Source organism: Cyrtonyx montezumae, unplaced genomic scaffold (genome assembly GCF_038088225.1).
Source record: "Cyrtonyx montezumae isolate F1298 unplaced genomic scaffold, pur_monq_1.0 scaffold_0, whole genome shotgun sequence".
In the NCBI taxonomy this organism is placed as follows: Eukaryota; Metazoa; Chordata; class Aves; order Galliformes; family Odontophoridae; genus Cyrtonyx; species Cyrtonyx montezumae.
Window position 1 is genome coordinate 53,382,914 of NW_027071824.1, and position 26,875 is coordinate 53,409,788.

Below are 26,875 nucleotides of genomic sequence, written 5' to 3' on the forward strand. Positions count from 1 at the left end.
TAACTGATCTGAGACCCTTTTCAGTCTTGCTTAATAGCCCCATACCTGTTGTAACTGAAGCTTTGAAACCATATCACACAAAAGATGTTCCCAGCCCCACTCAAGAGAATAAAATACAGCTTACAAAGAATAACGTGAAGCTACAATCAAGAAAAATGGGGTGTGCCAAATGAAGGTCACTATCTTTCTGTCAATCATCTCTTTTAGTTTTACATCCTGCAATTAAGCATCTCCTTAATTCTTCCTTTGCCCTCCACACTTGTCACTTCTGAAGGCTGGTGGAGGATGAATGAATAACAAGTCCCAGAGCAGGAGTGAGTGCATTTTTAGGTGTAAAGGACTGCAGTGAAGTGTGACAGAAACAGGAATGCCTCCTTCACTGTTTGGCAACAAGCAGGACTGAGATATTTAGAAAGTTGTGATGATGAAAGTGTCTGGAATGGTGTTTTTCTAAACCATTGTGTTCAGCTCAACTGCAACAGATTATAGAGAAATGTAATGAACTAACTAAATAAACAGTATCGGCAAGGTAGATGTTGGATGTGATGCTATGATTTTGGATAAATAATAAGAGATGAAAACTTAATTAAAGGCCAGATTGTTTCCTTCCACTGAAAGCAGCTCTTGAGTTCCCCCTGCAGAATTTTCATCGGTTTCTTCTGCGGAATGGGTGGGATTTGCAGGATTTGAAACAACCTGTTTATACACTCAAGAATTTCCAGACATCTGCTTATTTCTAACAAAGCTTTTTGTCTCCCTTCAATTCTTCAGAACCTTCAGCTCTATGGTAACATGGTTTCATTATAGTCACTCTGCTGGGGTATGTATCTGTATCTCCTGGTTCCAAATACCATTTCTTTTCTGCTTTACCACATTGTGGACAGTGGAAAAGTCACGTCCATTTGTTGATGTTTAGCTGAGCTTCATAGAAGACCATGGATACAAGGGATGGATGAAAGCTCTCCTCAATCCATAGGCTTACTCTACAATATTTACCCTTTCTTTCTGCACAGGTCTCTCAAAAGAAGAGCTCTGGGCTGCCTTAGGGAAGTCCTGATACTTCACTGAGGTGGATGCCCTCTCTGAGATGAACCAACAGCCTTAGAAGTGAGCAGACACACAATGCATAAGCTCTTCTAGGCTAGTGGTTTTATTAAGAACAAACTTGATAGTAACAAACCATATTCCTGTGCAGAGGGAGCTGACGTGACCATTTAATTTTGGCTGCACAAACCTTGGCTTTAACAGTTGTGTGACACAGAGTACAGGGATTTGTAAAAGGATCCTAAAATAAGTGTCTGATTGCTTCCCCAAGGCTCATATGAAGATTTCTTTTGAGAGGTAGCTTCAAACTTGCTTACTCAGCTCATTCCCCATAAAATTTACACACCCCGTCATCTACGCCCACACCTACATGGTGTTCCATCCCCATTAAGACAAATCAAAACAAATCAAAAGAAAATTATACATAATGAGTGGGAAGGCTCACTTTCTCCTGTTCAACGTAAACTGCTTGCAAACATCTAGCAGGAAGAGGTACTACTTCTGATATGCATTCTAAAGATGAGAAAAAGAAGAAAAATAATGACTTTACACAGCAAATCTTGTATGCACAGATCTTCAAGACTCATATATCCTGTGTACATATGGGAGCAATCATTCATTGTTATCTTGGAGTTGGAATGAAGAAAAGTCCCGTGCCAGCAACACTCTGAAACAAACCTGTTGAATGGTTTCTTTCCAGAGTGATTATGTAAAATTTGTGGAGATTTTAATGCTTGAAACAGATGGTTGCAAAATTCAAAATTAAATTTTAAAATGATGGCTGAAATGTCCCTACAGAAAAAAAGAAAAACAAACAAAAACCCAAAAACAAAAAGGTCTTCACCCTTAAATGATCTCTGCTGGACACAAAAATGAGCATCTTATTTTTTACTTCATTTGGCCCACATGACAACAGAAGATTGGTATGAAAGATCTTCTGGCTTCTACAGCATTGGAATGACTCCACCCAATCTAGGCCTAACTTTCAAATCCATGTCTCAAACCTACCACAGTTACAATAAACTGGCTGAGATGAAATTCTGGCTATGCCTTAGAGGCAAAATGTCTTGTTAGCTGTATCTCAAGGTAGAACAGGAAAACAATTGTTGACTGCTTTGTAGAGTTCAAAGGTGGGATACATTTCTAGGCTGAAATGGAAATGTAGAAATGTTTTACTTTTGTTCTCATAGGCAGGTAAAAAAATGTGAGACAGTGTACATGGTGTGAGAGGGACAATCTGAGAGGATGCTGTTACATGCCCAGGATATACCACTGAACTGACACGGAAGGAAATCTGAAAAGATTTTGGCAGAAGAAGACAAAGTGAAGGGTAACATTCAGCTAAGCGATGTCATATTTTGAAAACAAGGACAAAGAATTTGAACTTGCCACAAAGTCTGCACAGAATCTGCCTATGGAGTCTTTGTTGGTGGCAATTACTCCATCTGGGAATAACTCAAGCTTTTTGAAGCAATATGTTTTTGCAGTACTGAGATCTACAGAAAGTAACTCTGTAAATATAAACTGCCCATGGCTGTTCTGAGGGTTTTTAGAGCTACAAAAAGCACAATGGCCCTTTTCTGAATGTGCAAATTTGCACTAAAATATTGACATTTTAGACCTATACATTGAAAATATAAAGGTATTTATTTGTATTTTTAAAAATTACAGGCTGTAGTTCTGAGAAAGCAATCTTTTCATCACTTTTGATAGATAATCAGAACAACAGAGGTGAATGAACCATTTGCTGTTTGAATATTTTGTATACAACGCATTGAATTTACTTTCGCAACATCACAGGACAGCTTCCATCTCTCGTATTCTGCATATATCTATTTTAAGGTGCAGCCTACTCTAAAGGTCTGGACTTCTAGTGTTTATCTGGCTGACAGTTGTGATAAAGACCTAGTCAACATCTCTCCTTTTCTCATCTGTGACAGCAGCTTCATCCTCTCAGTCCTGCCAGCCTCATGACCCTTTCAGTGCTTCATTATTTCTGCCCATGGAGGCATGGGAAGAGAGATAGGAATGCTTAGATCTCTTCCACATATGACCAAAATGCTTCTCTTCGCCCTCTACTATTCCTGTGTGCTGTAGATTTGTATAATGTCCTTCAGATGTCAAAACCCTTTGGCAACTGGCAGCAAGTCAGAGATGGTGAACCTGTGAAGAAGCAAAGAACTAAATCCCTTCCTCTTTTATGGGTTGCAAACACCTCTCTCTTTCTCTGTTTCTCTGATCTTAAGTCCTGAGGTTTTCTTTGCTGTGGTTTAAACTACAGTTTAAAATGTTTCAATTGTCATCTTGCATTGTGATGCATCACATGGCGCCCCAGCCACAAAAAGGCCTAGTAATTTGGTTTCATCCTGTCACTGATTTTGATGTGTCTGGTGCAGCTGGATGTGGTCATGTCACGGGTTCCAACATTATCTTTAACAGGAAAACAAATGTCAAGAGAGAAATACTATTGTCTTACAATTAGTTTTAAACTCTAGAGAACAATACGATTCTCAGGTCTGTACGCCTGTACAAGGGATTTTAAGATAAAGTTAACACTTAACATGCACAGACATTACTTAGGGGAAAGAAGCACAATCCTGAGAATTCACAACAAAGAACAGAGAATCTGATAATGTTCCTGGGCAAAACCTTTTTGTGAACTTCCAGTATGTACAGCAAGGTTGACTATCTCTTCTGACACACACTTTCCAAAGCATATATTTGTTATTTACTATAATTGGTAAAAGCTGGTTTGTACTCCCAATCTGCTTTGACTGGAGGTGAGGGTGGCTGCTCTAATTTGGCATATCTTTTCTCTTGAATGAATATCAGTGAAGGTGAAGCAGCAAGTCAGGCCTACTGCCAGGAGCTTTTAACCTCTAGTAATGAAAGAGATTAACGGGTTTACTTGCCTTAGTTAGAGGAAATAATGCCAAATTCTAGTTGAGAATCCTCCCTTTTGGCTATTTCAATACTTTCACTGCCTGTGTACACCCTCACAAGTGTAGGACTATTTTCAGATGTACTGCTAGAGGAACAATAGTGAAATCTCTTGCTCAAAAGAGAAAAAAGAAGTATTTTTCTAAGAAAGACAAGGAAAAAAAGGACTTTGTAGATCTCAATTTTTTTTTAAACAGAGAGAAACAAAAGGAAATGTATAGAGAACATCTAGCCTAAATGTATTGAATGTATCTCTTTTGATTTAACTCTAAATGTATCTCTTGTGATTTAACAGACATTACTGGTTTTCAACTGATTGGTATTATGTCTTTGTATAATACAGGGTCTTTCTGCAAGTTCAGCTTCAACCTTTGCAAGCAGCAGTTGCTTATGTTCAGGTTTCTGTTTGTAGTGCAAAGGCCCATTTTGGAATGAAGCAGAAAAATAACACATCCCACAAGTGGTTTTTAGTTCGTGCTAATATTGATGTTTGCAGACAATTTACACAAAATGACACAGAACTGTCTTTTGGATTTTGGTTTGATCTCAATGAAAAGTATTTTCTGAGGATTTGCAGTTCTGGTAAATGAGATAAACATATGAAGAAACACAGATGCCAAGGAGATTTCATTAGAATCAAGTAGATGGATATGTCCTGTTTTCAGAAGGGTCCCAAATCTCTCCTCTCTAAACAGAAGATCTCAACTTCTCAAAAGAGAACGTCACTAATAATATGAGCTTTTTTAAAGGCCAAAATCCGTGCAAATATCTTGGCTAGAGGTAATCAGGACCAGTGCTAACATTATCAGTAACAAGGCAAATGAGAAAAGAGAGCCTTGCATTCATGTTCCTGATGATATACTGTGGAAGAAAACAAACAATCAAACAGTTTTTTCTTTCTACTGAAGAATTTTAATCAATGTATTTGAGCCAAACAAAACTTCGCCTCTGGGAAAAGTTAGATTTGGACTGAGATTCAGAAGTAAGCATTAGGGCCTATCCCCACTGCTATCCTACTTTCAGAAGGAAGCATGGAAATTCCACATTGCTAAATGAGAGCTGAATGAAAAGGATCATAAAATCATTTCCTATATATTTATTTGAATGTCTGCATGGATTCAATTCAGCAATGTTTAGCTTCTATTGTATCCAACCAGTGGGAAGTACTTATATTCTAGGGCTGGAATTTACACAGACATGTAGAGCATCCATTTAATAGAATTTATTAAATCAGTGTTAAGAACTTCTGCAGGTCTTCCCCTTGGAAGCTACCCCATTTTACTTTGTGGAGGTGAAACTTCTGATTATTGTCATTCTTGGCACTACTAGCTTATTCTTAGTTGAGACACACTTTTTATGTCAAGTATAACTGCTCTCATAAGTTTTGTAAATATTTACATTGGTTTCTAAAATATTTTAGTCAATCTAATACCTATGCTGAGACAATTGACTGCACAGACCGATGTCTGATAATATTCTGAGAATTATCTGGAGAATGAACCACTGCATTTGTATGCTTGTATACAACAAAGATGATGCTAGAAGTATTTGTATTTTCCTATCAGACAAAAGAAAAAAATCCAAGTGATTTATTTGACCAGTTACAATGACACCAGCCCCAACTCACACATATCAAGTATTCAGAATAGCTTTTATTCATCCTCAAGTTTAAAACATGTGTAATGAGAGAACTATTGAATGAGTACTTCTGAATCTTTACCACCAGTGTTTGGCTTTAGATATTCTGAGAGCCGAAGAGAAACAAAATCCTGTAGGTTGCAATGTCGTGATGAAAAATTTGAACCCATGTACTAAATAATCTTATTACCTCCTAAAATTAGAAAGAAAAGTAAGTTTAAAGCCATTTCCCCCTGATCTCATAATCATTTTAGACGGTTTGGAACTGATTTACCAAGGAGCAAGGGTGAAAAGAATGGAAGAATGTGATTCTGCAGGGAGCAGCAGATGCAAATTAATATTAGGAGGCCAGTAAGATGTTGCATTTCTCAGCCTCACCTTATTGTGACAAGAAACAAAAGTGTCAAGAAGACAAAAATTAAATATTTTTCAGACTACTTTTAGAATTTTATCTCTAAATTGTCTTTGTTAAAAAATACACAAATAGTTATATACTGTCTTACTGTCAGTAAAACTTGGTTCTGAAGTCAATGTTCCCATTTATTTTACAGACTACAAATATTTACACGTTCTAATAAAGACATAAAGCATAGATAGAAACATTTGAAAACTATTAGAGTCATTTACAGAATTAATGTAGCTGTGCTTCGAATCCTATTAAAATGCATTAGATCCTACTGACTCTAGTTGTAGTGTGGAAAAAAATAACAGAAAAAGAAGGTTTGCCACTGAGGAAGTGGCAGAACTAGGAAGAGTAGGAAATCTGGGATGGCTGAAAGGACACATTGACCTCTTTTGGCTCTCTTTCTGGGCATTCTGCAGCTTCAGACTGGCACATTAGAGCTGATTATGACTATGAAATCATTTCCCAGTCCCAAGGTAACTATTCTCAGCTTTTCTTCACTTCGTTGTATTACTCACAAGTGCTGCAGGATACTCTAATGTCCTGCAGATGTAAAAGCCTCCTTTAGATACAGGCGACTAATAGCAGTGGGAAAATGGATGAGTATTTGAGGGCACTGTTGTTCTTTGTTTTTTGTTTTTTTCCTAGTTTGTGTTCTGCTATTCAATACAAAGTCTAAAAGCAATATGATTTAGGAAACATAATCCCAAACCTTCATGTCTCCTTCAACCTGGATATCAAATGATAAAATTTCTTCCTCATGTTCATGATCAGCTCCCAAAATGATGGGATGAGGAGGTACCACTGGCCACTTCTCACTCTCAAAGAAAATAGCCTCTTGTGCTCGTACGGAGGTTAAGCAGCACATAACACGGGGCACTGCGTACCTTCAAAGGAAAGGTTCCAGTCTGGTAGGTGGGAATGCCACATGTCCCATCAAGCTTGAATTAACATAGTTCAGGCTTATTGTGTCATAGGTGTTGCCACCGTGTCTGATACATCTGAATGTGGACGTGTCACAGCACAAGTTCACAGAGTATGACGAGGCGATGCAATAAGCTATAATATTACAAGGGTTATGCAATGCTCTCAAAACCAAAGCGAAAAATCTTCTATTGAAAAGCACGCAGTGAATTTTGTTTGATTCTTACTATTATTTAAGTTTGCTCTCTGTATTAAGATTTTTTCACTTATAAATGAAAGTGCTTATTGCAGCAACATAAATCTGAGATAGTTGGGAAAAAAGGTGTTGATTTTTTTCTAAAAGGAAATAAATCCCCGAGTCCCCTTTTCAGCAAAGGAAGACCTGTTTGTCAGAACCAATTCACACACCTCACTTTTAAATCCATGCCTGTTTTTACTTGCGCTGTTCAGAGTTCTTCAGTCTTTATTTAATAAGGTTACGTAAGGCGAGATGGGGGAGGAGGTAGCATATTGTATTGGCAAGAAAACAACAGGCTATTTACGCATCATATATTTAGCAACAGAGTAATTTGGGTAACCTGGCTTCACTTGTCTCAGAATAATGAAGGCTCCAGCTGAGAGGTTCTAAGGGTTTGTCACTCTCACAGAATCACACAGAATTGTAGGGGTTGGAAGGGACCTCTAGAGATCATCAAGTCCAACCCCCCACACTCCAAGTGGTTCCAGTGGGTGCTTCTTTTAGATGTCCAAACCATCATTCATGTACTTGTGCTGGCAGCAAACTCCTTGGCACTGCTATGACCATGAGGTTATTTTTTCCAAAGGTGTAGCCACAAAGACCTTTTTGTCAACTGCGTTGTGCAAAGATAGCAGTGAAGCCCTTCCCCAAGGGAAACAGAGTGCAAGGAGTGGGGTAAAACCAAGCAGAAGCAAATAATGAATGATTATCAGGCATGTTTCTTATTAATGAATTCTACTGTACTGTAGATACAGAGACAGAACTTTCAGTTTTGCAAGCATGAAAATTCAACTGCACAAAGCATTTAAATTCCTGTATAGTAGTGAATAGTTAGCAGGAAGATGATAGAAACAGCGAGCTACTGAAAGCCTTATTCTAATTTCTAGGATTCCATTAGGTATCAATTTTTCAGATTAAAAGTCCAGAAGACAATGAAAGCTCAGTCAGCTGTGGATGCAAATGGGAAATAGTAGGGAGTGAACCAAGAGCTCGCCAGAGTTAGCAAGTCCACACTCGCTGTGGGGGGACAGTTTTACTCTGCCTGAAGAGTGCCTTTTTGTGGTTTAACTCAGCCATGTGTCCTTAGGGGTACTATTATAAAATAGCAATGGTGGAATGCTGTGTGTGGAATAGTTATTGCAGTATAACTATTTCAGGCTGTTTTTCTGTGTGGACAAGCCTTCCTACTACATTTTGACAAGATGATGCACCTAAGCTAATCTTTTTCACTTGGTGTCTAAAGCATGGGAATTTTTAGATTTGCCTGTGCAGAAAAAGGCTCTCATCAGAAATTAGTCCTTGCAAATATTTATCAAAGCACACTGCACTCTCACAAAAGAAGAGGAGCAAATACATCTGTTTCATGCACCAGGGCTACTTACTTTTGTCTATAAATTTAGACTCCAAAATGAGGTACTGCAGTACTCCTAGATACACTCTAGGTCTCTCAATAACAGAACTACTATATATATATATATATATATTTGTAACTACTATATTATATATATATATATATATATAAACTTGTCTGAGTAGTTAAATGGCACATGATAATCTCTCAGCAGGAGTCAATATGCTGGCCCCATCTCTATGACTGCTCCCTGAGAGGTAAGATCTCCTAAGAGCTCGTGCTTGAATATAGTGTTTATCACATTTTGGTGATCTTGGGAAGACCTGCATGAAATGCAAAACATACTCTGTAGTTAATATAGCAAGACAATACTCATGGAGATCAAATCTCAGATGAGCTGGATCACCCTCTGGGACTGCCTATACATTGAAGCAACTCACAGTTGCTGGAGGGAGCATTCAGAGGAGGTGTGAAGTTGGGCAAGCTTTAAACAGAACCCTTTGGCTTCCTGCTGCCACAATGAAGTGTCTAAAGTAAGGAGGAGTAACTCTGGGACTCATATACTGGGGATATTAAGATATGCAGTGCACTGAGAGAATGATTTGACATTAATGAATGTTCCTTTTTGAGAATCAAAGAAATAATCCTGACATACCTTGATTTTGTAAGCAGTATATCTGAAATGGAAAAGCACTTATCTGAAATGGAAAACATGCTCTATGAGATCTGATACTTCTTTGGGATAAATTAACACTTTTTTTTTTTTAAACAAAACAGAGAAATGCTGCCATTTAAATATTAATACCTAGCCTCACAAAAAAACAAACATCTATTTAATGGAGGATTTATGAATTTCAGGTTCTGTAAACACCTAAAGAAAACAAATAATACCATTTATGAGTGCAAGGGAGCTAAGAGCTATGAAATTTTTTTGCAAAGCTTTCAAAAATTAAGTTTTTCAGCCACAAAGTAGACTACTTCACTGAAGAAAAGGGTGTGTTTTTAACATTGCACACAAAAAATTTCTTACTCTTTTCCTATTTCACCTCCAGAAGATTATGTATGCATATTCAGTAAGAGGAAGCAAGAAATTCTTTATGTATCTTCTCCAGGAAATCAGAGAGACTTAGAGACTGAAACTGGAAAACATCAATGGGTGGGACCAGGAAAGTCAACTGAATGCTGTATTATGCCAGCATACTTTCATCCTGCCCTTCTGTCAACTAGGGCAGGATGAGAGACAGTGAGTTGGCAAAAAGTCTCTGGTCAAAGGTTGAAGGTTGCCCATTCCTACTATTTCTGGTACTTTAATCTGTTGGCTCAACATACAAAAGTTTTAGGAAAATAATGATAAGCTGCGAAGCTGGCTACTTCCCTTTCAGTGTTCTGGTATCAGAACATACGAGGGAAGAATTTTCACCTTGAATCGGCAAGTGCTTCTTCACAGAACACTGAGACTCAGAAAAGCATGGTCTGTAGGCTCTGTGGGGAATGGAGTGGAAGGGAAGGAGTTAGCATCAGCACAAACAGCAAAGCCTGGCTTGACAGCTGCTTTGGCTGATGGTTCTTAACATGGGGTCTTCTTGCCAGACCCCTATTGCATAGCAAAAGGATCAACTGCCAGAGTCAAAGAGCAGCCTCTGGTTTGTTCTTTTTACTGAAAGGCTGTTATCACTAACTCTAGTGGGACTTCCTCCCGGTACGTGGTAAGCAAAATGTAGCTAACCACAGTGGTCTCCTGAGTGAAGTGACTGCACTATGGATTTTTGTTGGTCCTGAGATTATTCTCTGTACCCCAAAGAAATGTTCTAACTATGACTGGAGTATGTACATAATCGTTGCAAGAAAGATTGGTCCTAAACACTATAAGCAAACACATACTTCAGTGAGGCAGTGGTTGGAGCATCCCATTACATCTGTCCCACTTTAAACACACTTGAGGGCAGGTCAGATATAATTTTAATTTACAACATTGCTTGTGTTTACCAAAGAGCAAATCTGTTCTTTAATGACTGGATGCTGGACATGAAAGTAAGCAGAACTGGAATGTCAGATGATGTTGAAAGCTGATTATATAACTTGTACTTTTAGTTTCATAATTAAAATTTTATAGGGTGGAAAATACCTATTCACCCTATCTAATGTAAATGCAGTAAGTGAGTGTAGGTAGACTAGATCTTTATTAACCACTGAATGATGGGTTGTGTTCACACCTGTATCTGAGACAGACCATAACTTCTTTGCTCTGAAGATAGAAGATATTATTGCTTTCTATTATTATAGCTGGGGATAAACACAGGAGACGGAGGAGCTTTAAAGATTAAAATACAGAGGAAGGTTACAAACAACTAGATATAAACATGGAATGAATAGATTCTGGGTGAAATCCAGAGTAAGGTTTTGGAACAGATTTTTAGCTGGAGATACAGGTGCAAAACGAAGCTTTTTTTTAAATTGGACCTTAATACCCCCACGTATATGATTAAGTTAGTTCTGATGACAGTAAGGTACTTCATGCTGCAAAGGCAGCATCATCTCTCTGGATACACTTGACATTGACTATTACAGGCACTTCTCTGAGAAATGTAAGCCGGATTTCTTGGATGTGGCACTGAGGGATAGAATAGAAAGGAATGTGTTTGGGAAATTTCAAGAATAAAACTTTAAAAAAGCAGGTCTGATTTCTTAAGGTCAGTAGAGTCAGGGATTTTTTTTAGTGTTGTGGTCACAAAGCTTGTCAGTGAACAAGGCTTGCAGGAGCTAGAGCCAGTTGTTCAGCATACAAATAATTTTTATCTGATAAGTGGTGTTTGGCCGCTTACACATAGTCTCTCTTGTAGAATAACAGATCCATGAGAAAAATAATCTATTCAGTAATATAAATTCATTATTTCCCAATTATTTATGTGATATACACTCCACCCACACAACAATTCCAGTTTCTTCCTTACTTCTTTTTTTGACCTGCATAATGATGCTTGGTTTGTTTCACTCATGCTTTGTGAAGTGCACACTACACAGACATGTTCACCAGGGCTGCCATGGTCCTGCAGCAATATCCCAGCTATTCTCTGGCTAGTGCCAACCATCTACAATATCTAGGAAAATCTGTAAGTTCTAGGTAGATATAGAGATGGTTCAGCCATGCACACTCCAATTCCTTCCACATTATTGCGCCAGGATCTGGGAGTAGATGTTCGCAACAAAATTCAGACATACTAGGGGCCAAGAGCTGGGCCAACAAGTGCAGCAACTCACTTTCCCTAGCTTTTCTTTCCTTTCCTTAAATAAATAACTATTATAAAGAAGACTAGTGCATCTGGACTATATTACATGTACTTCAGTGTTGTCCAATTTCAGTGGTACACCACTTTTTTTATCAACCATACTTTGGGATTTCTAGTGCTAGTATATGAGTTTGGAGTGAAACTGTGTTCTAAGCAATGTTTCTTGAAATATTTGTCTATTAGATTCAGAATGGATAAAATAGATTCAGACAGCTAAAAAGAGGTGTTTTGTTGACATTCTTCTTAGGTACAAAGGGAACTTCAAGGGACTATGACTGGTATGGGGAAAAAGAGCTATGTCCTAATCCCAGTAAGTCATTGTAAGCATCATTTATACATTATGGGGATGAGTAGCTGATGTCATAGTAGAAAAAGCAACAATGAATGATATGACAGAGCAGGAAGAGTCTTTCTTCTCCTTATTCTTGGATGTTTTTCTTCCTGTGACATTGCTTTCTGACCATTCAAATTTATTTGAGTATAGTTTGCTACCAGTGGCCCCACCCCTGAAAACAGCCCTCAGATTGGATGCCAGCGCCTCTTTACACACTTTGTGCTGTAATGCCCAGTTAATAAGTGGGTACATGACCTTCTTTCTTTACAGTGTTAGAACTATTTCACAACCCCTAAGCAATGAGGCTCTCTGCCAAGTTGCCTGTCTTTTCTGGAGAAAGTATTCCTGGGAACAGCAAGGCAGAAGAGGTACAGAGTTCTTCACCTCACCTGGTGAGAAGCAGAAAAACTGGCAAGTGTGTTTCCAGAGAATTGTACTGGGCTGGATCTTGTCCTCTAGCACGGTGCCAGTTTGTCCTTGCTGCAAAGGTTACTGGTTTGCCTTCTGCTTGAGTTAACTGCTGCCACATCTGTGCCTCTGAAAAGTGTGGAAATCATAGCTGTGATCTATTGGTGAAGTCAACATATGAGCACTCCTGACTGCATGTGGAGACTGCTGGGTTGGAGAAAATTTGAGTGTGTGTCACGGAGAGCCCACCTAGGGAGGCACTACTGGGGAATGAGGACCCTAGCTCCAGTCTTCCTCCTTGCAAAGGCCAATTGTGAGCTTAAAGACAGAATGAATTCAAGCTTGCAAAAGCTTGGGGTTTTTGCAATTCTTCCTCTCTCCTTCCCCTATTTCCAACATTACAGTTGATCATCTACTTTAAGATAGGTTTATCTGTTCACTCGTATATCCAACAGGCACCTCACTCCATAGGAAATGCTCAGGATAATAGTGTGAGTGAAACTATGTGATTGCTAATAAGCATCTCTACCAGTGCTTGCCTGAAGGTACCAGAGTAGTCAGTGTTACTAATAAAGTTAATTACTCCCACTACAAGAGAAATTAGTCAGAGGGAAAAATCAACGTGTATGAACAAGATGATTAGCTGCTGGTTTCACTTTTGCAAATGCATTTAATCTACTGTAGTACTTTTATGCTGGTTAACCCCAGTCACAAGATACTAACATGTTCTCTCTTTATGAGGGAGCTGGGAAAGAACTACAAAACAGGCACTTGAGTTTCAGGTCCTGTATAATGTACTGTAAATTTATACAAAGCTCTCTGCACTTTTCTCTTTTTTAATAATTAGTGCCATTACTCTCTAAGACAATCAAACTGTAGTCCGGAAATACAGGATTTCATGAGCTTTTCCTACAATAAATCTTTTCTCCTCCACCACGACATCCCATTTTGCTTCATGGTGTCTCTAATCCTTATGAATGTGAAACAGAAAGAACTCCATTCACTGGTCCATCAGGCATATGTTTTCGTTGACTTCTGTGACTGCAACGGATTAATTTTCTAGGGACAGTTGGACTTGGCTTTAGCCTGCTCTATTTTCAGATCTGGGAAGTGAATAAGATGTTACAGAAGCAACCTTCACAGAATTGTTTGATTTCTAGATACTTTTTCAGTGAAAATCCCATTTCATTTCATTTCATTTCATTTCATTTCATTTCATTTCATTTCATTTCACTTCTCTCTTTCTTTCTCTCTCTCTCCTTCATTCTTCATCAATAAAGAAGAGATAATGTGCTCTGCAAATAATAACACCCTCCTTCCCTAAGGGTTATATAACTGAGAAACATCAAAGACCTTGCTTTGAGACATTGTGTTCCACACAGGATCTGCATATGTTCTGAGAGGTACCAATTATTTCCAGTTCTTGTGGTATTTTTTGTAATGTGGATACCATCCAACCCATGTCACAGAGGGCATCATGCAAGCATGAGGTGATGAAACTTCTACTCATACTTATCATTAAGGACAGGTGAAGGATGGGAAAATGATTAGTGGCTTCTCATTTCCTTCAGTTTGGTTTACCTTTCCTAATGGTTGTTTTTCATTTGGTTTATGGTGTTTCTGTATGACACTTCCTGCAGCTTAACTTGTTCACCTCACCATCAGGAAGCAAAATCCACAGAGTGCTGGGTAACCAAGTACAGAAATCTGACATGAAAGTCCTCAAGCCTGATTTCTCAAAGAAACACTTGCCTGTAGGCAATTCAGAAAGAGCTTGGGAGCCCTTAGATGTTGAAATGAGAATATAATCTGCATATGGATAATTTGTAGAAAGAGAAAAAAAACCACTTGCTGTATTTTTTTAATTATCTCTTGAGGCTGAATTTTGACCTGGTGGTAAGATGAACACTAAACAACCTATGATTACTCTTCTGAAGTATTCAGAAATTATTATTACTATTACTAGTGTACTAATTATTATTTCCATATTTCCATTACTTTTTATTTTTCCAAAACACTATTAATTATGTAAGTCAAAGAAAAGTGAAGGCGTGATTAAGAAAGACCTTCATCCTTGACCTGCAAGTCCTTTAGAAACAATAGATTGAATTTACATTTACACTAAGACACGTTTTCCCCCTCTTCAATATTATATTCAATAATATTTGGAGCCATGAGTTGGACTCAGTGATCTCTGTGGGTCCCTTCCAACTCAGGATATTCGGTAATACTATGATTCTATATGATTTGAAGTGGGCATACCTACCATCTGCATCTTCTTTACTGGACCAGGAAGGTTTGAGGTTGTTCTGATAGGAATGACAGTTTGTCCTTATTTATTATATTTACATTTGTGCTACTTCATGCAAACTTTATATAATTAAGAAGTAATATGCTGTCCAGATTCTTACCTAAAAGAAGCATTTTGGTGGATGATTTAGGCTAGTTTTACAAGAATTGCTCCAGCCATTCTATCTTTGGAGCTCCATTTTTTTCCTCCCATCCCAGCAAACTGTGGAAGAAGATCAAGATGAGCTCAGACACCGTGAAGTTTTTCAGGATTGTTGTCATTCCTTAATTGCTCACAGAACTGATACAGCCAGAGTCCAGAGGATTGCAGGAAGGATTCCTGAGGAGTAGAAATCTTGATGTTAAACAGGAATCAGCCTTGACACACCTTGATGATAGGGTGGAGATAACTTGTTTTGTTATTAATATTTGACATTCAGGTTCATCATGCAGAGAAGGTAACAACACTGACTGGAAGAGAGGCTGCAGGCAGCACAGAATCTTACTCACTCCATTGCATAAGGGATACATTTGCATTCAGATCCTCATCTAGTGATTAAAAGGTGCATTACACAACTCTGTGAAGGCAGTATAGGGATGACACCTAGTCTGCCTCCTCATGAGCTCTGCCATCAACTCTCCTCCCCAGCCCTGCACGCACAGGCTGAGGACCTCACTGACCTCCTGTGGCACAGAGGGAAAGAAGGCAGCTGGTCAGGACGGTCAAGAAAGCCCACTGCCTTGGCCTCTGTCACCCAGCTGATGGCCTTGAGCCTAATGACAGTCACCATAGATGGCCATCACTCAGAGGGAAACCCATGGGGTCCTTATGCTGTGGTGGAGTGAGGTAGGACAGCTCCACCCCGAGCTGCAGCAGGGTGTCATTAGGAGCACCCGCACCCGCTTGTCAACAGCCTGTGGAGTGGGCTGGGCTGGGGCAGGTTGCTGACAGCAGCCTGAGTCACCAGCACCTGAATGAAAGTAGTTTTGTTTTGGTTTTGTCCTTTCCCGCCTCAGAAGAGCACACTCCGCCATGAAGGCAGGTTGCAGGTCTCCTGCACTGTGACCAGGCCTTCCAAGCAAGTGATGACTGCTTTCTTCGGGCTCAGGAACGTGCTAATAGATGCCACTGTGAATAACTGGGTTCTAGTGGGAGGCTTTTCCCAGGGGATGGCTCTTGTAACTTTATGACACTTCCTTGCAAACCTTCAAGTGGTTGCCAGGCCAATTTCAGAAAGTCATGTGCGGGAATCCCACTTCCCATGGCTGCCCTAATAACGTGATGTCCACAGAAGCATGATCCTGGGCATAGCAGTTGGTTGGCATGGGCTGGGCTGCATTTGCCCTTACAGACTGTTTCAGCCTCCAGAACTGAATGTCAGGTGGAGAGAACATGCTTTATTTCATCTTGTGCTGCAGCTCAGCCACACCATAGAAAGTGGGATTCATTTGATCAATACTTGCTCAGGTTCTTTGTTGGTACTGGTATTAAAGGACATTAAAGAAACTTTTTTTGCCCATTTTGTTCATCACAGCATTCTATGTGTTAAAAAAGAAGAAAGATACTTGTCAGTCCTCATGCTCAAATCATGGGGAATGCGCCTGCCCCATTCCTCCTTTCGTGTCCTGCCTCATACTATAAACAATGTTAGTTACAAGTTGCACCATGCTTGTCCACTGTGTATTTTTCCCCATCATCTTAGACCATAATTGCCTTTCCCTCCCACTAATTATTCCACCCTGGCTTAAGGTGCAAAGAATGGCCTGTGTCTGGCAAATGAAGGGTAGGCAGAGCTTTGAAGGAATACCTTGCTGTTACAGTGATTCATGAAATATTACATGTTTGGCTATTCTAGTTCCTGTTAAAGCCAGGGCTTCAGTCCCTTCCAGGAGGAACAGTCAGGACAAAACTACTGTCATACAGACAGGAATATCTGTCCTTCTACTGTATAAAGAAAAAAAAAAAGCCTAACTATGTCTTTTTCAAGACTACAGTGTGTTCTGTGTTCTAATCCATACCAAGTAAAAAGGAGCATGTACGTTAAAAAAATCACCTGTACGGTATCTTTAAAAGAACTTCTAGGTGTATCAGCTGTAACCCGTGTACAAGCTACATTTCCAGTTAATCTCCTTTCCATATACAAATTTGTATATAGAAATGTTTAGACACTTTGAATGAAGGAATTTGTTGCCATAAAAGTCCACATATTTCAGATACACGTTTTAATGCTCTGAGGGCTCGATTTAAATTGCTTTTCATATGTTCATATAGCTTTTGTGTTTGAAAATTTGACGATACAGGAATTTATGTATAATTTTGCATAAACAAATGTGCCTGGTGAATGAACAATAGTTTCTGTTCCTGTTGTTTGCATCTAATCAGAATAATTTTGAATACACTGTATAATCATTTTTGCATGGGCTTTAAATGCAAGAAATCTATGCATATACAAACTGGATTGTTATACTGAACAATTTACACAGCCAAACATCTTGATATTTTTCCAGCTGGAGATTTAAAAACTGCACATTTGCACACACATAGCCTAAATTCTTTAAAATCTTCTACAGAATTCTTGAAAATGTTGAAGGAAATTTCCTCATTTGAAGTGTCACTGAAGCAATAGTTTGTAATAGATAGGAGTAGGAGTGATTGGGAATAAAGCTATTCTGGATGACATCAGACAAATAAAATGCTGAAGAGACTATACATGTGATAGTGCCACATCTGTACCAAACTGACACTACTGTTTGTTGGCTGAAGATAGATGTGAAAATCCATTTAAATCAAGAGCTTCCCAACTGAGTATGCACCAAAATATGTAATAACAGAAATTACTCTCACATCTAGCAATAGCAATGGGACTTTGTATATCTCTATTTTTCACTCTAGCAAGACAAAAAGTTGAAGAATGCAATGCAAGATGAAAAGGTGGAGAATACAGTGCAAAGACACCCACTTCCTATGTCTAGCTGGTATGGAAATCATGGTGGGAGTGGCTCCAAGCAGTATGACAAGGAATGTCAGAACTCCAAGATAGGGTCCTGCCCTGATAAGGGCTTGAGATTGGAAGGAAACAATGAATCCCTGCGGACAACAGAGAAGAAGGAGGAATCAGATATGACTGTGAGCTATTAGCAGGAGATGTCAATGATTGTTCGATGTTTCCTTGGGAATAAATCCCCGCAGAGCGCGATTCAAGTACATAATCTGTAGAAGCAATCCAGATCCAACTATATATAGCTTCTCCTAATGGACCTAACATGATCATCTTTAGCAAACAGGCAGCAGGTAGGGAACTGCCAACCATCAACTCACTGTACTTCAATCCTATTTCTTCTTCCCATATCAAGGCATTAATGGCAACAGTTCCTAGATCAGTGCAGTTCCCCTTTCCCTTTGTTATGGTTTTGTGATTTGTGAAGGAGTTAATGCTATGGTGTAGTGGTTAGGAGCCGGTGCTTGCACGGCCGCGGCCCTGGTTCAATTCCCAGTCAGGTATACCCAGAACGGAGCTAGAGCATTAACTCTTTAACTCCCAATACACCACATGATGTTATGATGTGGAATATCAACAATACAACAAAAATCACAAAACCATAACAGCCTTTCACACAGAGTTGCATCCATGACACTGGACAGCCTACACCCTATTCTGAAGCGATTCAGGTGCTCAAGTGCAGGACTTTCAGTCTAAATTGCATCCGTACTTTCCTTCAGAAAGAAAAACACACCGTTTGGCCTTAGAGAGTATGCCGATGTGCAACGAGTCTCCAGACCACATTCTCAATGTACTAGGTCAATCTCTTTCCCAATTGCTTATCAGGCCAGTGTTTAAGCCTACTTGCATCCAAACCTTCCACTTAGCATAGGCAATCTCTCTGCATTCCCTTATGATTATCTATGGTTTTTAGTGTTTTATATAACACAGAATTTGGGTCTTTTTTTACAAAAGCAAACCGTTAACTATTCTTAGGAGTTTTGTGAATGTATAAGCCATATTTACTAGTGTAGCAGAAGTGGCTGAGGATTTTAGCTTTGTATTTAGAGGGTAGCATAGGTTCAGAAATAAAGTGATTGTGGCATATGATGAAAGTTTCCCCAAATTGGCCATGTTATAGCATAATACTACACTGATGTACACTTGGCATGTAGGAATGACTAAACTGTAAATTTTATTTTAAAGTCGAAATTGTCCAAAATGTCATGTAAACACAGATGAAGGTTGGTACCCCTCTGCAGAGGTGTTACTTGATTGCACAGGAAATCTGTGGTTAGTGTAGACATGCTCATTGTCTTGAAAATTCCTAAATTCAAGCCAATATTTCTAAAAGAATCTTAAAAAGTCTTGTAAGTGTGCCCTGTTTCTTCGTGTGAAAGGTGAGGCTTGAAAACATGAAATTAGAAACAGAAACTGCAAGCACGTGTATCCATTAAAACAGAGCCTTGTCAACCCAGGAGAACAGGATTACGAAGGATTGATAAGACTTGGATTTATGGCAGTAACACTCCAGGCTTCTTCTGTCTGATACAGGCATTGCATTATTGGTGATCTGCTACTAAAGGACATTTAAGTTATGTGAACAAATCTTTAGTTATTAAATAATTCAGTATTAAATAATGCAGTAAATTCAGCTACGCTGTTTGTTAATTTTGCCGAGAAATACCCAGACAAACATTTGCTTTATACATGAGTACCACTTTCCAAATAAACATTTTCATGTAGAGTACTATTTGTAGACTCTATTCATAGAAAGTTTGATGGAAAAGAACTGTAAGCATATGTTTATGCATATATGTACATATACATATATGTTCATACAAATACATGTGAGAGAAAGAAAATGTGAACAGTTTTGGGAGGCAGCTCATAGCACAGTTACTGCCCTGATTTATCCTTCATCCTTTGCTCATGTCAGACATCCACACATGTACACCATACAGCAGCCCTACACATTGCTACAGATGCTTACCTCAGCTCCACAGTCAACATCTGCAGGGGCAAGACCACAGAAAGAGGTTGTAAGGTCCTCATTATCAATGAACACAACACAAATGGTGAAAGTAACCTTTTATTTGCATGTGATATAGAGACATACACACTGCAAACACATGCCACACATCATAAAAGGACAGGATACTTGGGAGATCGCAGCAAAGAAACATTAGCATCTGCTTCTAATAACTAGCATAAATAGTACATGCTCAAAGTTTCTCATGGTGTTTCTGGACAGAATTCCAGAAGAGCTGCACAGCCGGGCTAGTTAACACCACCCGCTATCTGTGCACCACTGCCAAGGGGAACCTGGCCCTGTTCAGCCCTGCTGATGGAGCAGAGATTATGGGAATGACTTCATACCTTCCTTCAGGTCTCTTACTGCTGTCTAGTTCATAACTGCTGCAAGGAGCAGTGTGCTGGTGGTTGGGTCCACTCAGGAGCTTGCAAGAAAGCCCATGATCCAAAGATGTAGAAAGGTGCTCTGGAGCAGAGGTGTAACATTCTGGCTCTAAGGATCCTATGGGTGAAATGTGGGTCCTGTGAGCCACTGCTGCTTGCAGTCTGCAGCACAAACTGGCATAGAAATGCCAGATTTGTTGAATTATCGCACTAAGCACAACATGAAAATACTCAGAGCATTGCTGTCCAGGCAACACTCACAAGCTAAATATTCTGTAGATCAGGACGCATTCTGGCAAAACGAGAAAGAATGCGGCCTGCTAAGTAAAGACAGGTGTTCAACTCTGCTTCCTGGCATGTAAGAACAGAAACGATTGTGGGATGAGATGAAAGCCTAGCTGTGAGTGCAGGTTGGCCTGTGGCAGCACTGCTGTGACTGTATGTACACTGTGCTGTACAGCAAGACACAGACTGTACTTCTCCAGCACACACGCCATAGACAGTTATTGAACCAGACGGAAAATCATATATTTACATCTGTTTCCATGCAGTCACCTCTGGCTTCTATCCCCTCCACTGTATAGCCAATTATGTTAACTCTCTTAAAAATCTGATTTCTCTTTGTTAAGTATTATATACTTAATTAGACATTTGCTTGGCTTCTGCAGGAAGCCCTATGAAAACCTGAGTTCTCTACAGCCTATGACCAAAATCATCACATCTAGGACTACTATATTTGCCAGACAGTTGAAGCCATTTTCAGCATATCAAGACTTGCTCTGAGCTAATGATATGGCATAATTTTTCTTGCCTTTGTCACATCCAAGAGGCCTATAGAGAATGAAGAAAACGTGCTGTATGCTATGTATTGTGCTAGGCTGTGGATTTCCACTGATGGTAATATTTACAGCATGTATTTACATGTTGTAAATATTGGTGAACTGGACTGTCCACCAGCCATTTTCACAAGCAGCAACCCACCAACTATTAAGCGCTCTGAATCTTGTTTGTCAAGCAGCCTGTTTTTAATGGATGGGATAGCATTTACTGATGTGTTTAGTTCATAAAACATTCAATTAGCCAGATTCATCATCAGCATATTTGCTTGTACTGCCTTTGCATTGGGAGCTTCATCAAGCTTTTCCTCATGTGCAGCTTGCCATCTGCTTGTAGGTTGTTCAGAGTCTGTGTGAAGATTCTCTCTCTCTGAGAAAATGTGTGCTGGTCCATTGAAGTATTTGCTAGTGATGCAAAGGCAGCTGTTATCATCACGTCATATGTGTGCGGGTGGTTGCAATACATGGTATATAGGTTGTCAAAATTTGCCAGGAAGATGTGTTTTTGATTGTGGTATTGTGTGCATGTGTGGTACTGCTGGAGCAGCACGCATAGGACTTGGAATATTACATGAGTATTATGCGTGAGTGCTATATAAACCACATACCAGAGTGGTTACATGCTGTATTGGGTGACAGTAACACCATATTCACACAGCTTTTTCACATATCTCTTTATCAGCTGCCCATTTTCTGGTGTTCCTTGGGGCCCTGCCTGTTCCCATGTGTGTGCTGGACAGTGGTCCTCACTGAGAGCATGCTCTCATGCTCACATTTGGGAATCAGCTTCTCCTTGCCAGCAGCTTCCTGGCTCTGGGTGCCAACAGTTCAGGCTCTGTGGGACAATGGTTCATTTGGATGTCTGTCAGGATGTTTGTGCTGTTTATGAGTAGGCCTTTGTCACCTGGTATTAATTGGATTGTGCCCTCTGGGCCTTTGAAGACACAGAAGGCTTCAAACTCCTTTTTATTACACATGGTGCTGTGGCCTGTAATACTAATCAACTACATTTGGTTACACCATGTTGTAAGAATGGGATATGCACAACCCCACTGCAACTTTGGAGATCAAATGGTCTCATGGTATCTGAGGCCTTGTCTGCACTTGTGACATTCTTCTTCAGGCCCTGCTTTTGCTCAGAAACCTGTCTGCTGTAGTTTTGTGTTGAGATAACATTAGCTGAACCTGAACAAGCCTGTGACCACCAAGAACCTCCATCTGGTTTCTTCTGCTGTTGATTACGCAGGAGTTTTGGTTGCTCTGATGTCCTAGATCAATGATTTGCAAGCAGATAACTGGTTAGCATGGCACATACTGTTTATCTTGTTTTTCCTGCTTTATTTCTACTTATATGTCAAGGCAAACATTTCTATCTGGTGAAAATAAGGTTTACAATTCTGCTTCTAATTGAGCAGGCAGAACACCATAGTGCATGGCTTTATTAGTATGGACCTCTTTGGTAAAGTTATCTGCCAGAGTGAGAAAGGTCCTGGCAGCACTAATTAATAGATTGTGCCTTATCCCTCCTCTGGTGTTTTGCCAGGTGATGACTGAGATAATAAAGGAATCAGCATCATGGTACCTGGCCTCCTCTTTCCTTCTCTGATAGATACTTTGGCAATCACATACTCTAGCACAATCAACAGTTTGTCACTTGATTGCTCACTGAGGTTGCTGCACATTTTTCTCTTTTCCTCTGTTCTGGGTCTAGCAGCCTCAAGTCACAGAAAGCCATGAAGCCTGAAATGCCAATGGGCACTGGCAGTTAGTGACATCGCTGCTGTGCACCGGGGCACAGAAGCTTGGGGCTGATTAAGTTTTAACTTTAGAGTCTGGAGCTATCTGTGTGGGCTCACAGCTGGGGACTACAAAGTGCTATATGGAATTGGCACAAAGAAGAAACACACAGATCGCCTGCTGTCAGGACATCTGTGTCTTTTTATTTTGGGTACATTTAGCACTTATAGTGTTTCACATCTGTCACATATGCAGTATGGCACTGACAGTGGTTACCGTTATATTTACATTTTGCTTCAATCCCATTTGTTGCTGTTGTTTACTCTGTCTGCTAAACCACCTCCTTGGCCGCACACATTTCATTATTTTGCACCAGGGATGCCTGGCACTGAATATTACCAACAGTAGACTTGGCGACACACACATGGTATTTACAACAGGGCATTCAGCTAGTGTATTAGCCCTCCATCACTTGTGTTCACTTTGCAAATACCACCTCCCCAGTTCTTCCAGGACCTACATCATCTTGCTATAGGATAATGGAAGAACAATCCTGTAAAGAGACCCCTAGTGATCTGAAGACCATGCTGATGGCTCAGTTTGTCCCCTGTACAAAGTACATCCACAACATAAGCTAGTCTCAACAGATATTTGTATAATCCAATCTTTAAAGCTACTCTAAAAAGCTCTCAGTGATGGTAAATCCAAAATCCTCCTAGGTAATAATATTCATTCTCTAAAAGAGAATGTTTTCTGTAAACTTGGGCTAGAAATGTAGCTTCTCTGAGACGCAGAATGTGACTTTAGAATCAATTGCTGATAAGTTTGACAGAAAAGGAAATATAATGATCCATATATTTCTCCCCTTCCTGAATTAATTAATTCCTCATATGTTTGCTAGCTTCTCTGTCATTTTAAGCTCCAACTCAGAGTTTTGCTTAGACATCACCAAAGGATATTGTCCTGCCTTCTGGGGTTTAGGGATACGATTTTTAACTGATGTAGACATGTTTACCTGATGACTAATTGCTCCTTAGTTTCAGAATATCACTGAGATTTTCCTGCTGCTTACAGGTTCACAGCCTTTATCCCTCTTATATACCTCTCATACCCTCAGATTCTCATACCCTTATATACCTCTCATACCCTCAGTCAGATACCCTGACCCTTTCAGTGGACATGACATATGTTCCTTGGTTCTGACCGCGTTGCATACAGATTTGGAATAATGTATTGTCTTTTTATATCATACTGTAGCTACTGCTGATTCCTTGGTAAGCTTTTATGGGCATGCTGGATGTCTCTTTTTGCAGGCACTTCCTGATCAGATCAGAAGGAGTAAGTTAGAGCACCAGCAAAGCCATTGGATCACCTACTAAATAGAGAGTGCTGAGGCTCAATGGACTAGAAGATACAGATTAAAAGCCACAGTGTTTTCTCTGATGAGAGCTATGAATCTCTAATAGGAGTGGAAATTTGACATTCCTTTTGCTAGAGCTCTTGAGAGAATGAGGGGAACAAGAGGATGAGATTCTTGGAGCCAAATCTGTCCTTGAAATATATCACACCACAAGGACAGAATTACTTTATTGTTATTTTTTAATTAAACTGCCCTTAAAAATAGTCCTTGCTTTTAAATCACAAGTCAGAAATGAAAATATGAGCTCTGGGAACTCAAATTTTTGTCTCAGGCTACACAACTTTCTGTCATCCCTGCTATGGAAACAACAAAAGATGAATGCACAAGGAATGTCTGTTAAGGATAAGTTTTAATGATCATCTGCAACTTATTATTCCATAATACATGCCATTAATAAACTGAATTGCCCCCAAAAGTCTGTCCTGGGAGAAGTGCTGCATTTCCTGCATCTGCTGCATCTGTTTTATCACATCTCTGCATCCTGAAACCACTGTGTAACTTGCTCTAAAAGGGTCCAACACAAACAATCGCAACACAGATAATATCTGAGTCTTTGTCCCCTTTTCTTTCATAGCCCTTTTATTTCACATTTTACTGCTTCTGTGTGAGGAATAGCTTCCAGCTGAGAAAAATTCAATTTGCCTCCTGTCTTCTCTCTCAAGGAAAATGTGTTTCTCAGTTGCGGGGTTCAAAACATTAAAGATCACCCCAGCAAATGACAATCACCAGCAGATTCAAGCTGTCACTCCAATGAGTTTGTTCCAAGTCTTCTCCACTGAAGTTCATAGGGTGCTATTCATTACCTGCAGTGAAAACTGGCCTGGGCCTATAGTCATACATAATTAGTGAATGAGAGATGAAAGGAACATGTTATCTCTCATTCCCACATTTTTAGTGGACTGTTTTCCCTACCCATGTGCATGCAAGATTCTTACTCCTCTTATCTTTATTTGTGGGAAAACTGGTTCTTGTAATTGTTTCGCTGTACAAAGGTGTATATCTTTCTTCAGAAAGTTAAATTAACATCTGTCCTGCTCAGGTACACTATTATCATCATTACTGTTAAATTAGTTGTTTCTGAAGAAACTGCAGACAAGATAGCACACCAGCCCCCCAGCCGCATTCCACAAGATGAGCTGCAGCACAAGGTTCCAGAGAACATATTGAGAAACACGCTTCAGCTTGTAAAGCTCAGGCACACCTCTTCTCTCTGGTCCCTTGCAGCTACCCTTCATGCCTATAAGCTGCTTTCTCAGGAAGGTGCTAGAAAGAGGTCTGAAGAGGTATTTCTTTATGATGCACATGACCAGCTCTGGAGTTCTCAGTTCCCCCACGTCCCTGGTTGCACACTGTTTCATCTGCTTCTCATGTGCAAAAGAGCTATGATGTTTTCTGTCTCCTTCCCTTGAATATCCTTTTTAATTTCTTCAGCATGCTGCCTAACTGACCTTGCAATTCAACCTCTAATACAAACATAGCTTTTGATACCCCTTACCTTTTCCAATTGTTCTTTGGAAACATTACATAATTCCTTTATATACTTAATGAATAATATTTGAACGTTTTTCCTCTTTAAAATTATTGTATATGTATGTGACTGAATTACTCAGTCACGGAAGACTTGGTGTAGTTATTGGTCCTTCAGCTTAGAAGTGTTATCTTTTGCCATTTGTGTTTTTACAGTGCCATGACTTGCATCTTTTGTCGTGGGGAAATCTTTGGTCTGTCTTGGATTGAGAGTGGTGAAATTTCCATTCTTTGTGTTTTAAGACTTGTCAGATATGGCAACTTGTATCCTTAGCAAAAATCAGGGCAGATAATGAAGTTTTGTTATAAAAGAAGCATGATGGAAATATTTTTTATGAATACAAAAGGTCATGTCAGAATTCTGGATGGGCAAAAATCAAATAGGACTAAGAAATAAGTAAATCTGTATGTATCATAAATATATATGTATATCCTTGTACATTAAGCCACTCTCCTTGTCTGAAACAGGTAATGATTTCATGATGTGAATACCTACTGTGGCAGATTTGTTCAAATTTTAATGCTATGTAGTTTCTAAATTTACTGTGAAGAGAAATACCAGCTGATGATGAGAAGCAGAGCTAGGAGCACTAGGTCACACCAAGCCCTGCAAGGATGCACATAGGTAAAGCTGTCAAACAATCATCAGTACGTTCCAGCAGACGTCACTGTATGGAAGCCTCTTGGCCGCTCTTCAGCTCTGATGACTTGGTACCAATTGAGCAGGGTGGAGCAGCACTTTGATATGAAAGCACTATGTCTTCACTTCACTGGTAAAGAAAAAAAATTTAATAAAATTTTGACATACAGAAAGTACATGGAATGAAATCTATTACCTGCTGCAATCAATGTGAGTTTGGCTATTGGTTTCAAAAGGCCAGGATGTCACCCATATTGTAGTCTTCTTATTTCAAAATAAAAGATACTGGGTTTTACTTATTTTATGAAAGACCTTACCTTAGAAGATGTTTGTATGTACAGTAGTGTTACTAGTCAGCTTTGCAAGATGTAGCTCTTTATAAGTTAATGATCTCTGTCACAAAGTAATGATAAATTAATGATTCCTCATCATTCAGACATTAATAACATAGTAGATGATC